Here is a 12,500-nt window from a genome sequence, read left to right on the forward strand (position 1 = left end):
AAGTGCTCCCATCGGTCCCGGGATAGGGTGGCTGATAGCTGGGAGCCCCCTGAGCACTGCCCCGGTGTTAGTTTTCGGAGAAATGCCCCCGTTGATTTGTTATGATTTTTTTTCCGCCGGCCGCCTGGTCGCCCTAATGTAAAGTCAATGGGAGTGAGGAGATAGAATATTTTTCAAAGTTTTTCACCCGGCCCCAAACGGCTCCAAAACACACTGGGGCTGTGGCTGGGACTCTCACCAGGACTGCCCCCTACTTTATTTCTGGATTAAAAAGCATTCTATATTAATTTTTCGATTTTTGGGACCCGGGACGCCTGGTCACCTAACTCCCCTTCTATCCCTATGGGGGGGGGGGGACGGGGACATCGAAAACGCTCCCATCGCCGCCGAGGCACGCTGCGGGGACTCTCCCTACCATCGCCCCATGCTTCCTTTGAAGAATATATGACGTTTTTCAATTTTCACCGACATTTGAAAATCAAAACTTCAGAACATTTCATAGTTATTCTCAATGGGTTGTCTAGGGGCACACATCTCTAAACTGGGGGAAATGCTCAAAATGATTAAAAAGAAAAACAATGCCCCCAGACCCGGGGGGCTGATAGCTGGGAGCCCCCTGAGCACTGCCCCGGTGTTAGTTTTCGGAGAAATGCCCCCGTTGATTTGTTATGATTTTTTTTCCGCCGGCCGCCTGGTCGCCCTAATGTAAAGTCAATGGGAGTGAGGAGATAGAATATTTTTCAAAGTTTTTCACTCGGCCGTCTGGTCCCCTGACTCGAAAATTTTAAAGTGCTCCCATCGGTCCCGGGATAGGGTGGCTGATAGCTGGGAGCCCCCTGAGCACTGCCCCGGTGTTAGTTTTCGGAGAAATGCCCCCGTTGATTTGTTATGATTTTTTTTCCGCCGGCCGCCTGGTCGCCCTAATGTAAAGTCAATGGGAGTGAGGAGATAGAATATTTTTCAAAGTTTTTCACTCGGCCGTCTGGTCCCCTGACTCGAAAATTTTAAAGTGCTCCCATCGGTCCCGGGATAGGGTGGCTGATAGCTGGGAGCCCCCTGAGCACTGCCCCGGTGTTAGTTTTCGGAGAAATGCCCCCGTTGATTTGTTATGATTTTTTTTCCGCCGGCCGCCTGGTCGCCCTAATGTAAAGTCAATGGGAGTGAGGAGATAGAATATTTTTCAAAGTTTTTCACCCGGCCCCAAACGGCTCCAAAACACACTGGGGCTGTGGCTGGGACTCTCACCAGGACTGCCCCCTACTTTATTTCTGGATTAAAAAGCATTCTATATTAATTTTTCGATTTTTGGGACCCGGGACGCCTGGTCACCTAACTCCCCTTCTATCCCTATGGGGGGGGGGGGACGGGGACATCGAAAACGCTCCCATCGCCGCCGAGGCACGCTGCGGGGACTCTCCCTACCATCGCCCCATGCTTCCTTTGAAGAATATATGACGTTTTTCAATTTTCACCGACATTTGAAAATCAAAACTTCAGAACATTTCATAGTTATTCTCAATGGGTTGTCTAGGGGCACACATCTCTAAACTGGGGGAAATGCTCAAAATGATTAAAAAGAAAAACAATGCCCCCAGACCCGGGGGGCTGATAGCTGGGAGCCCCCTGAGCACTGCCCCGGTGTTAGTTTTCGGAGAAATGCCCCCGTTGATTTGTTATGATTTTTTTTCCGCCGGCCGCCTGGTCGCCCTAATGTAAAGTCAATGGGAGTGAGGAGATAGAATATTTTTCAAAGTTTTTCACTCGGCCGTCTGGTCCCCTGACTCGAAAATTTTAAAGTGCTCCCATCGGTCCCGGGATAGGGTGGCTGATAGCTGGGAGCCCCCTGAGCACTGCCCCGGTGTTAGTTTTCGGAGAAATGCCCCCGTTGATTTGTTATGATTTTTTTTCCGCCGGCCGCCTGGTCGCCCTAATGTAAAGTCAATGGGAGTGAGGAGATAGAATATTTTTCAAAGTTTTTCACTCGGCCGTCTGGTCCCCTGACTCGAAAATTTTAAAGTGCTCCCATCGGTCCCGGGATAGGGTGGCTGATAGCTGGGAGCCCCCTGAGCACTGCCCCGATGTTAGTTTTCGGAGAAATGCCCCCGTTGATTTGTTATGATTTTTTTTCCGCCGGCCGCCTGGTCGCCCTAATGTAAAGTCAATGGGAGTGAGGAGATAGAATATTTTTCAAAGTTTTTCACTCGGCCGTCTGGTCCCCTGACTCGAAAATTTTAAAGTGCTCCCATCGGTCCCGGGATAGGGTGGCTGATAGCTGGGAGCCCCCTGAGCACTGCCCCGGTGTTAGTTTTCGGAGAAATGCCCCCGTTGATTTGTTATGATTTTTTTTCCGCCGGCCGCCTGGTCGCCCTAATGTAAAGTCAATGGGAGTGAGGAGATAGAATATTTTTCAAAGTTTTTCACTCGGCCGTCTGGTCCCCTGACTCGAAAATTTTAAAGTGCTCCCATCGGTCCCAGACCCGGGTGGCCACGAGGTGGGACCCCCCTGAGCACTGCCCCGGTGTTAGTTTTCCGAGAAATGCCCCCGTTGATTTGTTATGATCCGTAGTTGCCGGCCGGCCGCCCGGCAGTGCTCTATCGGATGGAGCGTGGGCTGGCTATGGGAGATTTAGCGATTTTCGGAACCGGCCCCGATCGCCCCCCAAACCGGGTGGCCACGAGGTGGGACCCCCCTGAGCACTGCCCCGGTGTTAGTTTTCCGAGAAATGCCCCCGTTGATTTGTTATGATCCGTAGTTGCCGGCCGGCCGCCCGGCATTGCTCTATCGGATGGAGCGTGGGCTGGCTATGGGAGATTTAGCGATTTTCGGAACCGGCCCCGATCGCCCCCCAAACCGGGTGGCCACGAGGTGGGACCCCCCTGAGCACTGCCCCGGTGTTAGTTTTCCGAGAAATGCCCCCGTTGATTTGTTATGATCCGTAGTTGCCGGCCGGCCGCCCGGCAGTGCTCTATCGGATGGAGCGTGGGCTGGCTATGGGAGATTTAGCGATTTTCGGAACCGGCCCCGATCGCCCCCCAAACCGGGTGGCCACGAGGTGGGACCCCCCTGAGCACTGCCCCGGTGTTAGTTTTCCGAGAAATGCCCCCGTTGATTTGTTATGATCCGTAGTTGCCGGCCGGCCGCCCGGCAGTGCTCTATCGGATGGAGCGTGGGCTGGCTATGGGAGATTTAGCGATTTTCGGAACCGGCCCCGATCGCCCCCCAAACCGGGTGGCCACGAGGTGGGACCCCCCTGAGCACTGCCCCGGTGTTAGTTTTCCGAGAAATGCCCCCGTTGATTTGTTATGATCCGTAGTTGCCGGCCGGCCGCCCGGCAGTGCTCTATCGGATGGAGCGTGGGCTGGCTATGGGAGATTTAGCGATTTTCGGAACCGGCCCCGATCGCCCCCCAAACCGGGTGGCCACGAGGTGGGACCCCCCTGAGCACTGCCCCGGTGTTAGTTTTCCGAGAAATGCCCCCGTTGATTTGTTATGATCCGTAGTTGCCGGCCGGCCGCCCGGCAGTGCTCTATCGGATGGAGCGTGGGCTGGCTATGGGAGATTTAGCGATTTTCGGAACCGGCCCCGATCGCCCCCCAAACCGGGTGGCCACGAGGTGGGACCCCCCTGAGCACTGCCCCGGTGTTAGTTTTCCGAGAAATGCCCCCGTTGATTTGTTATGATTATTTTTCGCCCAGGCGATGTGCCTTTTCATTTTGTTTTGCACTTTCCTTCATTCCTTGGTGCATGCTGCCATCTAACGGACACATTTCGGTACTGCAGTTTGAAAGTAATTTCCCCGTCTAGGGATCTCTCAATGCCCTGGGCTGCGAAAGGAGGGCAAGGACACCCTATGTTCTCATGAGTGCAAAGCCCCCCCGGCTTCAAGGCATTCCAAAAGGAAAACCGGAGACACTGCTGTACACACACACACACACACACACACACACACACAGAGAGAGAGAGTAGTCACACAGTGGAATAAACTCCCCAGCGATGTGGTAGAAGCTGAAAGTTGGGGAACATTGTGATGGTCTATATTTCTTGGCAGATAATAAAAGATGCTCTTATCATGCCTCCGTTGATGTGTTATGATCCATAGGTTGCCGGCCGCCCGGCATTGCTCTGATCGGATGGACCGTGGGCTGCCTATGGCAGAGTATGGGCGATTCTTCAGCCGGCCCCGATGGCCCCCCAAACCGGGTGGCCACGAGGTGGGACCCCCCTGAGCACTGCCCCGGTGTTAGTTTTCCGAGAAATGCCCCCGTTGATTTGTTACGATTATTTTTCGCCCAGGCGATGTGCCTTTTCATTTTGTTTTGCACTTTCCTTCATTCCTTGGTGCATGCTGCCATCTAACGGACACATTTCGGTACTGCAGTTTGAAAGTAATTTCCCCGTCTAGGGATATCTCTCTCGTCTAGGGACACTGCTGTACACACACACACACACACACACACACACACAGTGAGAGAGAGGGAGAGATAGAGAGAGGGAGAGATAGAGAGAGGGAGAGATAGAGAGAGAGAGGTGGAGAGGGAGAGAGAGGTGGAGATAGAGAGATGGAGATAGAGAGAGATGGAGATAGAGAGAGATGGAGATAGAGAGAGAGATGGTGATAGAGAGATAGAGATAGAGAGAGAGAGATGGTGATAGAGAGATGGAGATAGAGAGAGAGATGGTGATAGAGAGAGAGTCGTCACACTCTGGAACAAACTCCCCAGAAGCTGAAAGTTGGGGAACATTATGATGATCTTTATTTCTTGGCAGATAATAAATGATGATCTTACAGAGGGCGACTTACAACACCAGTGCAAACATACAGCGAAGTACAAGGCATCAATCACGACAGAATCCCTTGAGTTAAAGCAGCAGATTCAGAATAACACACGTCCAAACAGACTGGAGAGGACCCTAAAACGAGCACGAAAGGTGTCGAATATGTGGCCTCCTCTCGCTTGTAAACTCTCTCGTGTTCCTGTCGATGGGGTCGGCGGCTCGGGGCAGCGGCCTAGCAGCAGCAGGCAGGCAGGCTGACCTCCAGGGCAGGCAGGCAGGCAGGCAGGGCTGGAAGGCAGGCAGGCAGACCTCCAGGGCTGGAAGGCTGACCTCCAGGGCAGGCAGGCAGGGCTGTGTGGCTGGGGAGGGCAGGCTGGCAGGCTGGTAGGCCGTGCTGCCAGGGCTGGAAGGCTGACCTCCAGGGCAGGCAGGCAGGCAGGCAGGGCTGGAAGGCAGGCAGGCAGACCTCCAGGGCTGGAAGGCTGACCTCCAGGGCAGGCAGGCAGGGCTGTGTGGCTGGGGAGGGCAGGCTGGCAGGCTGGTAGGCCGTGCTGCCAGGGCTGGAAGGCTGACCTCCAGGGCAGGCAGGCAGGCAGGCAGGCAGGCAGGGCTGGAAGGCAGGCAGGCAGACCTCCAGGGCTGGAAGGCTGACCTCCAGGGCAGGCAGGCAGGGCTGTGTGGCTGGGGAGGGCAGGCTGGCAGGCTGGTAGGCCGTGCTGCCAGGGCTGGAAGGCTGACCTCCAGGGCAGGCAGGCAGGCAGGCAGGCAGGGCTGGAAGGCAGGCAGGCAGACCTCCAGGGCTGGAAGGCTGACCTCCAGGGCAGGCAGGCAGGGCTGTGTGGCTGGGGAGGGCAGGCTGGCAGGCTGGTAGGCCGTGCTGCCAGGGCTGGAAGGCTGACCTCCAGGGCAGGCAGGCAGGCAGGCAGGGCTGGAAGGCAGGCAGGCAGACCTCCAGGGCTGGAAGGCTGACCTCCAGGGCAGGCAGGCAGGGCTGTGTGGCTGGGGAGGGCAGGCTGGCAGGCTGGTAGGCCGTGCTGCCAGGGCTGGAAGGCTGACCTCCAGGGCAGGCAGGCAGGCAGGCAGGCAGGCAGGGCTGGAAGGCAGGCAGGCAGACCTCCAGGGCTGGAAGGCTGACCTCCAGGGCAGGCAGGCAGGGCTGTGTGGCTGGGGAGGGCAGGCTGGCAGGCTGGTAGGCCGTGCTGCCAGGGCTGGAAGGCTGACCTCCAGGGCAGGCAGGCAGGCAGGCAGGCAGGGCTGGAAGGCAGGCAGGCAGACCTCCAGGGCTGGAAGGCTGACCTCCAGGGCAGGCAGGCAGGGCTGTGTGGCTGGGGAGGGCAGGCTGGCAGGCTGGTAGGCCGTGCTGCCAGGGCTGGAAGGCTGACCTCCAGGGCAGGCAGGCAGGCAGGCAGGGCTGGAAGGCAGGCAGGCAGACCTCCAGGGCAGGCAGGCAGACCTCCAGGGCTAACAGGCAGGCAGGCAGACCTCCAGGGCTGGATAGCAGACCTCCAGGGCAGGCAGGCAGACCTCCAGGGCAGGCAGGCAGACCTCCAGGGCTGGATAGCAGACCTCCAGGGCTAACAGGCAGACCTCCAGGGCAGGCAGGCAGACCTCCAGGGCAGGCAGTGCTGCTACCAGGGCTGGATAGCAGACCTCCAGGGCAGGCAGGCAGACCTCCAGGGCTAACAGGCTGACCTCCAGGGCTAACAGGCAGGCAGGCAGACCTCCAGGGCTGGATAGCAGACCTCCAGGGCAGGCAGTGCTGCTACCAGGGCTGGATAGCAGACCTCCAGGGCTGGATAGCAGACCTCCAGGGCAGGCAGGCAGACCTCCAGGGCTGGATAGCAGACCTCCAGGGCTGGCAGGCAGGCAGGCAGACCTCCAGGGCTGGATAGCAGACCTCCAGGGCAGGCAGTGCTGCTACCAGGGCAGGCAGGCAGACCTCCAGGGCTGGATAGCAGACCTCCAGGGCAGGCAGTGCTGCTACCAGGGCTGGATAGCAGACCTCCAGGGCTGGATAGCAGACCTCCAGGGCTAACAGGCAGACCTCCAGGGCTAAGAGGCAGACCTCCAGGGCTGGATAGCAGACCTCCAGGGCTGGATAGCAGACCTCCAGGGCAGGCAGGCAGACCTCCAGGGCTGGATAGCAGACCTCCAGGGCTGGCAGGCAGGCAGGCAGACCTCCAGGGCTGGATAGCAGACCTCCAGGGCAGGCAGTGCTGCTACCAGGGCAGGCAGGCAGACCTCCAGGGCTGGATAGCAGACCTCCAGGGCAGGCAGTGCTGCTACCAGGGCTGGATAGCAGACCTCCAGGGCTGGATAGCAGACCTCCAGGGCTAACAGGCAGACCTCCAGGGCAGGCAGGCAGACCTCCAGGGCAGGCAGGCAGACCTCCAGGGCTGGATAGCAGACCTCCAGGGCTAACAGGCAGACCTCCAGGGCTGGCAGGCTGACCTCCAGGGCAGGCAGTGCTGCTGCCAGGGCAGGCAGGCAGACCTCCAGGGCTAACAGGCTGACCTCCAGGGCAGGCAGTGCTGCTACCAGGGCTGGATAGCAGACCTCCAGGGCAGGATAGCAGACCTCCAGGGCTGGATGGCAGGCAGGCAGACCTCCAGGGCAGGCAGGCAGACCTCCAGGGCTAAGAGGCAGACCTCCAGGGCTGGATAGCAGACCTCCAGGGCTGGATAGCAGACCTCCAGGGCAGGCAGGCAGACCTCCAGGGCTGGATAGCAGACCTCCAGGGCTGGCAGGCAGGCAGGCAGACCTCCAGGGCTGGATAGCAGACCTCCAGGGCAGGCAGTGCTGCTACCAGGGCAGGCAGGCAGACCTCCAGGGCTGGATAGCAGACCTCCAGGGCAGGCAGTGCTGCTACCAGGGCTGGATAGCAGACCTCCAGGGCTGGATAGCAGACCTCCAGGGCTAACAGGCAGACCTCCAGGGCAGGCAGGCAGACCTCCAGGGCAGGCAGGCAGACCTCCAGGGCTGGATAGCAGACCTCCAGGGCTAACAGGCTGACCTCCAGGGCAGGCAGGCAGACCTCCAGGGCAGGCAGTGCTGCTACCAGGGCTGGATAGCAGACCTCCAGGGCAGGCAGTGCTGCTACCAGGGCAGGCAGGCAGACCTCCAGGGCTGGATAGCAGACCTCCAGGGCAGGCAGTGCTGCTACCAGGGCTGGATAGCAGACCTCCAGGGCTGGATAGCAGACCTCCAGGGCTAACAGGCAGACCTCCAGGGCAGGCAGGCAGACCTCCAGGGCTGGATAGCAGACCTCCAGGGCTAACAGGCTGACCTCCAGGGCAGGCAGGCAGACCTCCAGGGCAGGCAGTGCTGCTACCAGGGCTGGATAGCAGACCTCCAGGGCAGGCAGTGCTGCTGCCAGGGCAGGCAGGCAGACCTCCAGGGCTGGATAGCAGACCTCCAGGGCAGGCAGTGCTGCTACCAGGGCTGGATAGCAGACCTCCAGGGCTGGATAGCAGACCTCCAGGGCTAACAGGCAGACCTCCAGGGCAGGCAGGCAGACCTCCAGGGCAGGCAGGCAGACCTCCAGGGCTGGATAGCAGACCTCCAGGGCTAACAGGCAGACCTCCAGGGCTGGCAGGCTGACCTCCAGGGCAGGCAGTGCTGCTGCCAGGGCAGGCAGGCAGACCTCCAGGGCTAACAGGCTGACCTCCAGGGCAGGCAGTGCTGCTACCAGGGCTGGATAGCAGACCTCCAGGGCAGGATAGCAGACCTCCAGGGCTGGATGGCAGGCAGGCAGACCTCCAGGGCAGGCAGGCAGACCTCCAGGGCTAAGAGGCAGACCTCCAGGGCTGGATAGCAGACCTCCAGGGCTGGATAGCAGACCTCCAGGGCAGGCAGGCAGACCTCCAGGGCTGGATAGCAGACCTCCAGGGCTGGCAGGCAGGCAGGCAGACCTCCAGGGCTGGATAGCAGACCTCCAGGGCAGGCAGTGCTGCTACCAGGGCAGGCAGGCAGACCTCCAGGGCTGGATAGCAGACCTCCAGGGCAGGCAGTGCTGCTACCAGGGCTGGATAGCAGACCTCCAGGGCTGGATAGCAGACCTCCAGGGCTAACAGGCAGACCTCCAGGGCAGGCAGGCAGACCTCCAGGGCAGGCAGGCAGACCTCCAGGGCTGGATAGCAGACCTCCAGGGCTAACAGGCTGACCTCCAGGGCAGGCAGGCAGACCTCCAGGGCAGGCAGTGCTGCTACCAGGGCTGGATAGCAGACCTCCAGGGCAGGCAGTGCTGCTACCAGGGCAGGCAGGCAGACCTCCAGGGCTGGATAGCAGACCTCCAGGGCAGGCAGTGCTGCTACCAGGGCTGGATAGCAGACCTCCAGGGCTGGATAGCAGACCTCCAGGGCTAACAGGCAGACCTCCAGGGCAGGCAGGCAGACCTCCAGGGCTGGATAGCAGACCTCCAGGGCTAACAGGCTGACCTCCAGGGCAGGCAGGCAGACCTCCAGGGCAGGCAGTGCTGCTACCAGGGCTGGATAGCAGACCTCCAGGGCAGGCAGTGCTGCTGCCAGGGCAGGCAGGCAGACCTCCAGGGCTGGATAGCAGACCTCCAGGGCAGGCAGTGCTGCTACCAGGGCTGGATAGCAGACCTCCAGGGCTGGATAGCAGACCTCCAGGGCTAACAGGCAGACCTCCAGGGCAGGCAGGCAGACCTCCAGGGCAGGCAGGCAGACCTCCAGGGCTGGATAGCAGACCTCCAGGGCTAACAGGCAGACCTCCAGGGCTGGCAGGCTGACCTCCAGGGCAGGCAGTGCTGCTGCCAGGGCAGGCAGGCAGACCTCCAGGGCTAACAGGCTGACCTCCAGGGCAGGCAGTGCTGCTACCAGGGCTGGATAGCAGACCTCCAGGGCAGGATAGCAGACCTCCAGGGCTGGATGGCAGGCAGGCAGACCTCCAGGGCAGGCAGGCAGACCTCCAGGGCTAAGAGGCAGACCTCCAGGGCTGGATAGCAGACCTCCAGGGCTGGATAGCAGACCTCCAGGGCAGGCAGGCAGACCTCCAGGGCTGGATAGCAGACCTCCAGGGCTGGCAGGCAGGCAGGCAGACCTCCAGGGCTGGATAGCAGACCTCCAGGGCAGGCAGTGCTGCTACCAGGGCAGGCAGGCAGACCTCCAGGGCTGGATAGCAGACCTCCAGGGCAGGCAGTGCTGCTACCAGGGCTGGATAGCAGACCTCCAGGGCTGGATAGCAGACCTCCAGGGCTAACAGGCAGACCTCCAGGGCAGGCAGGCAGACCTCCAGGGCAGGCAGGCAGACCTCCAGGGCTGGATAGCAGACCTCCAGGGCTAACAGGCTGACCTCCAGGGCAGGCAGGCAGACCTCCAGGGCAGGCAGTGCTGCTACCAGGGCTGGATAGCAGACCTCCAGGGCAGGCAGTGCTGCTACCAGGGCAGGCAGGCAGACCTCCAGGGCTGGATAGCAGACCTCCAGGGCAGGCAGTGCTGCTACCAGGGCTGGATAGCAGACCTCCAGGGCTGGATAGCAGACCTCCAGGGCTAACAGGCAGACCTCCAGGGCAGGCAGGCAGACCTCCAGGGCTGGATAGCAGACCTCCAGGGCTAACAGGCTGACCTCCAGGGCAGGCAGGCAGACCTCCAGGGCAGGCAGTGCTGCTACCAGGGCTGGATAGCAGACCTCCAGGGCAGGCAGTGCTGCTGCCAGGGCAGGCAGGCAGACCTCCAGGGCTGGATAGCAGACCTCCAGGGCAGGCAGTGCTGCTACCAGGGCTGGATAGCAGACCTCCAGGGCTGGATAGCAGACCTCCAGGGCTAACAGGCAGACCTCCAGGGCAGGCAGGCAGACCTCCAGGGCAGGCAGGCAGACCTCCAGGGCTGACAGGCAGACCTCCAGGGCTGGCAGGCTGACCTCCAGGGCAGGCAGTGCTGCTACCAGGGCAGGCAGGCAGACCTCCAGGGCTAACAGGCTGACCTCCAGGGCAGGCAGTGCTGCTACCAGGGCTGGATAGCAGACCTCCAGGGCAGGATAGCAGACCTCCAGGGCTGGATGGCAGGCAGGCAGACCTCCAGGGCAGGCAGGCAGACCTCCAGGGCTAAGAGGCAGACCTCCAGGGCTGGATAGCAGACCTCCAGGGCAGGCAGGCCGGGCCCCCGGTGCTGCATCTCGGCCGCTGCCTGGGGCGGACCGGCCCGGGTGCCCTTGCGCTTTTTCGACACCAGGGGGCAGTTGGGTGCCATTCCGTCCCTCGTGTGGCGAAATGGCGGTACTGCACCTCCGCCTTTTTGCTGGAGAAAGTCAGCAGTCGGGACAATGCGCCACACGGTCCGTCGGCAGGAGGCCCGGGCCCGGGCACAACTCCCCGGTGGGGACGGACGCCGGGCTGGAGCTTCCCTTCAGCACACACACTCACTCACTCACTCACTGACCGACCGACTGACTGCAGGAAAGGCTCCCGGCTCCCAGCGCTCAGTCAGCAGGCCTACTCCTCCCCGGTGGGGACGGACGCCGGGCTGGAGCTTCCCTTCAGCACACACACTCACTCACTCACTCACTGACCGACCGACTGACTGCAGGAAAGGCTCCCGGCTCCCAGCGCTCAGTCAGCAGGCCTACTCCTCCCCGGTGGGGACGGACGCCGGGCTGGAGCTTCCCTTCAGCACACACACTCACTCACTGACCGACCGACTGACTGCAGGAAAGGCTCCCGGCTCCCAGCGCTCAGTCAGCAGGCCTACTCCTCCCCGGTGGGGACGGACGCCGGGCTGGAGCCTCCCTTCAGCACACACACTCACTGACTGACCGACCGAACGACCGACGGCTCCCAGCGCTCAGCCTGCAGGGCTACACCTCCCCGGTGGGTGCGGGCTCCGGGCTGGAGCTTTCCTTCAGCACACACACTCACTGACTGACCGACCGAACGACCGACGGCTCCCAGCGCTCAGCCTGCAGGGCTACACCTCCCCGGTGGGGACGGACGCCGGGCTGGAGCTTCCCTTCAGCACACACACTCACTCACTCACTCACTGACCGACCGACTGACTGCAGGAAAGGCTCCCGGCTCCCAGCGCTCAGTCAGCAGGCCTACTCCTCCCCGGTGGGGACGGACGCCGGGCTGGAGCTTCCCTTCAGCACACACACTCACTCACTGACCGACCGACTGACTGCAGGAAAGGCTCCCGGCTCCCAGCGCTCAGTCAGCAGGCCTACTCCTCCCCGGTGGGGACGGACGCCGGGCTGGAGCCTCCCTTCAGCACACACACTCACTGACTGACCGACCGAACGACCGACGGCTCCCAGCGCTCAGCCTGCAGGGCTACACCTCCCCGGTGGGTGCGGGCTCCGGGCTGGAGCTTTCCTTCAGCACACACACTCACTGACTGACCGACCGAACGACCGACGGCTCCCAGCGCTCAGCCTGCAGGGCTACACCTCCCCGGTGGGTGCGGGCTCCGGGCTGGAGCTCTCCTTCAGCACACACACTCACTGACTGACCGACCGAACGACCGACGGCTCCCAGCGCTCAGCCTGCAGGGCTACACACCCCGGTGGGTGCGGGCTCCGGGCTGGAGCTCTCCTTCAGCACTCACTGACCGACGGCTCCCAGCGCTCAGCCTGCAGGGCTACACCTCCCCGGTGGGTGCGGGCTCCGCGCTGGAGCTTTCCTTCAGCACACACACTCACTGACTGACCGACCGAACGACCGACGGCTCCCAGCGCTCAGCCTGCAGGGCTACACACCCCGGTGGGTGCG

The sequence above is a fragment of the Amia ocellicauda genome, unplaced genomic scaffold (genome assembly GCF_036373705.1).
Source record: "Amia ocellicauda isolate fAmiCal2 unplaced genomic scaffold, fAmiCal2.hap1 HAP1_SCAFFOLD_98, whole genome shotgun sequence".
Lineage (NCBI taxonomy): Eukaryota > Metazoa > Chordata > Actinopteri > Amiiformes > Amiidae > Amia > Amia ocellicauda.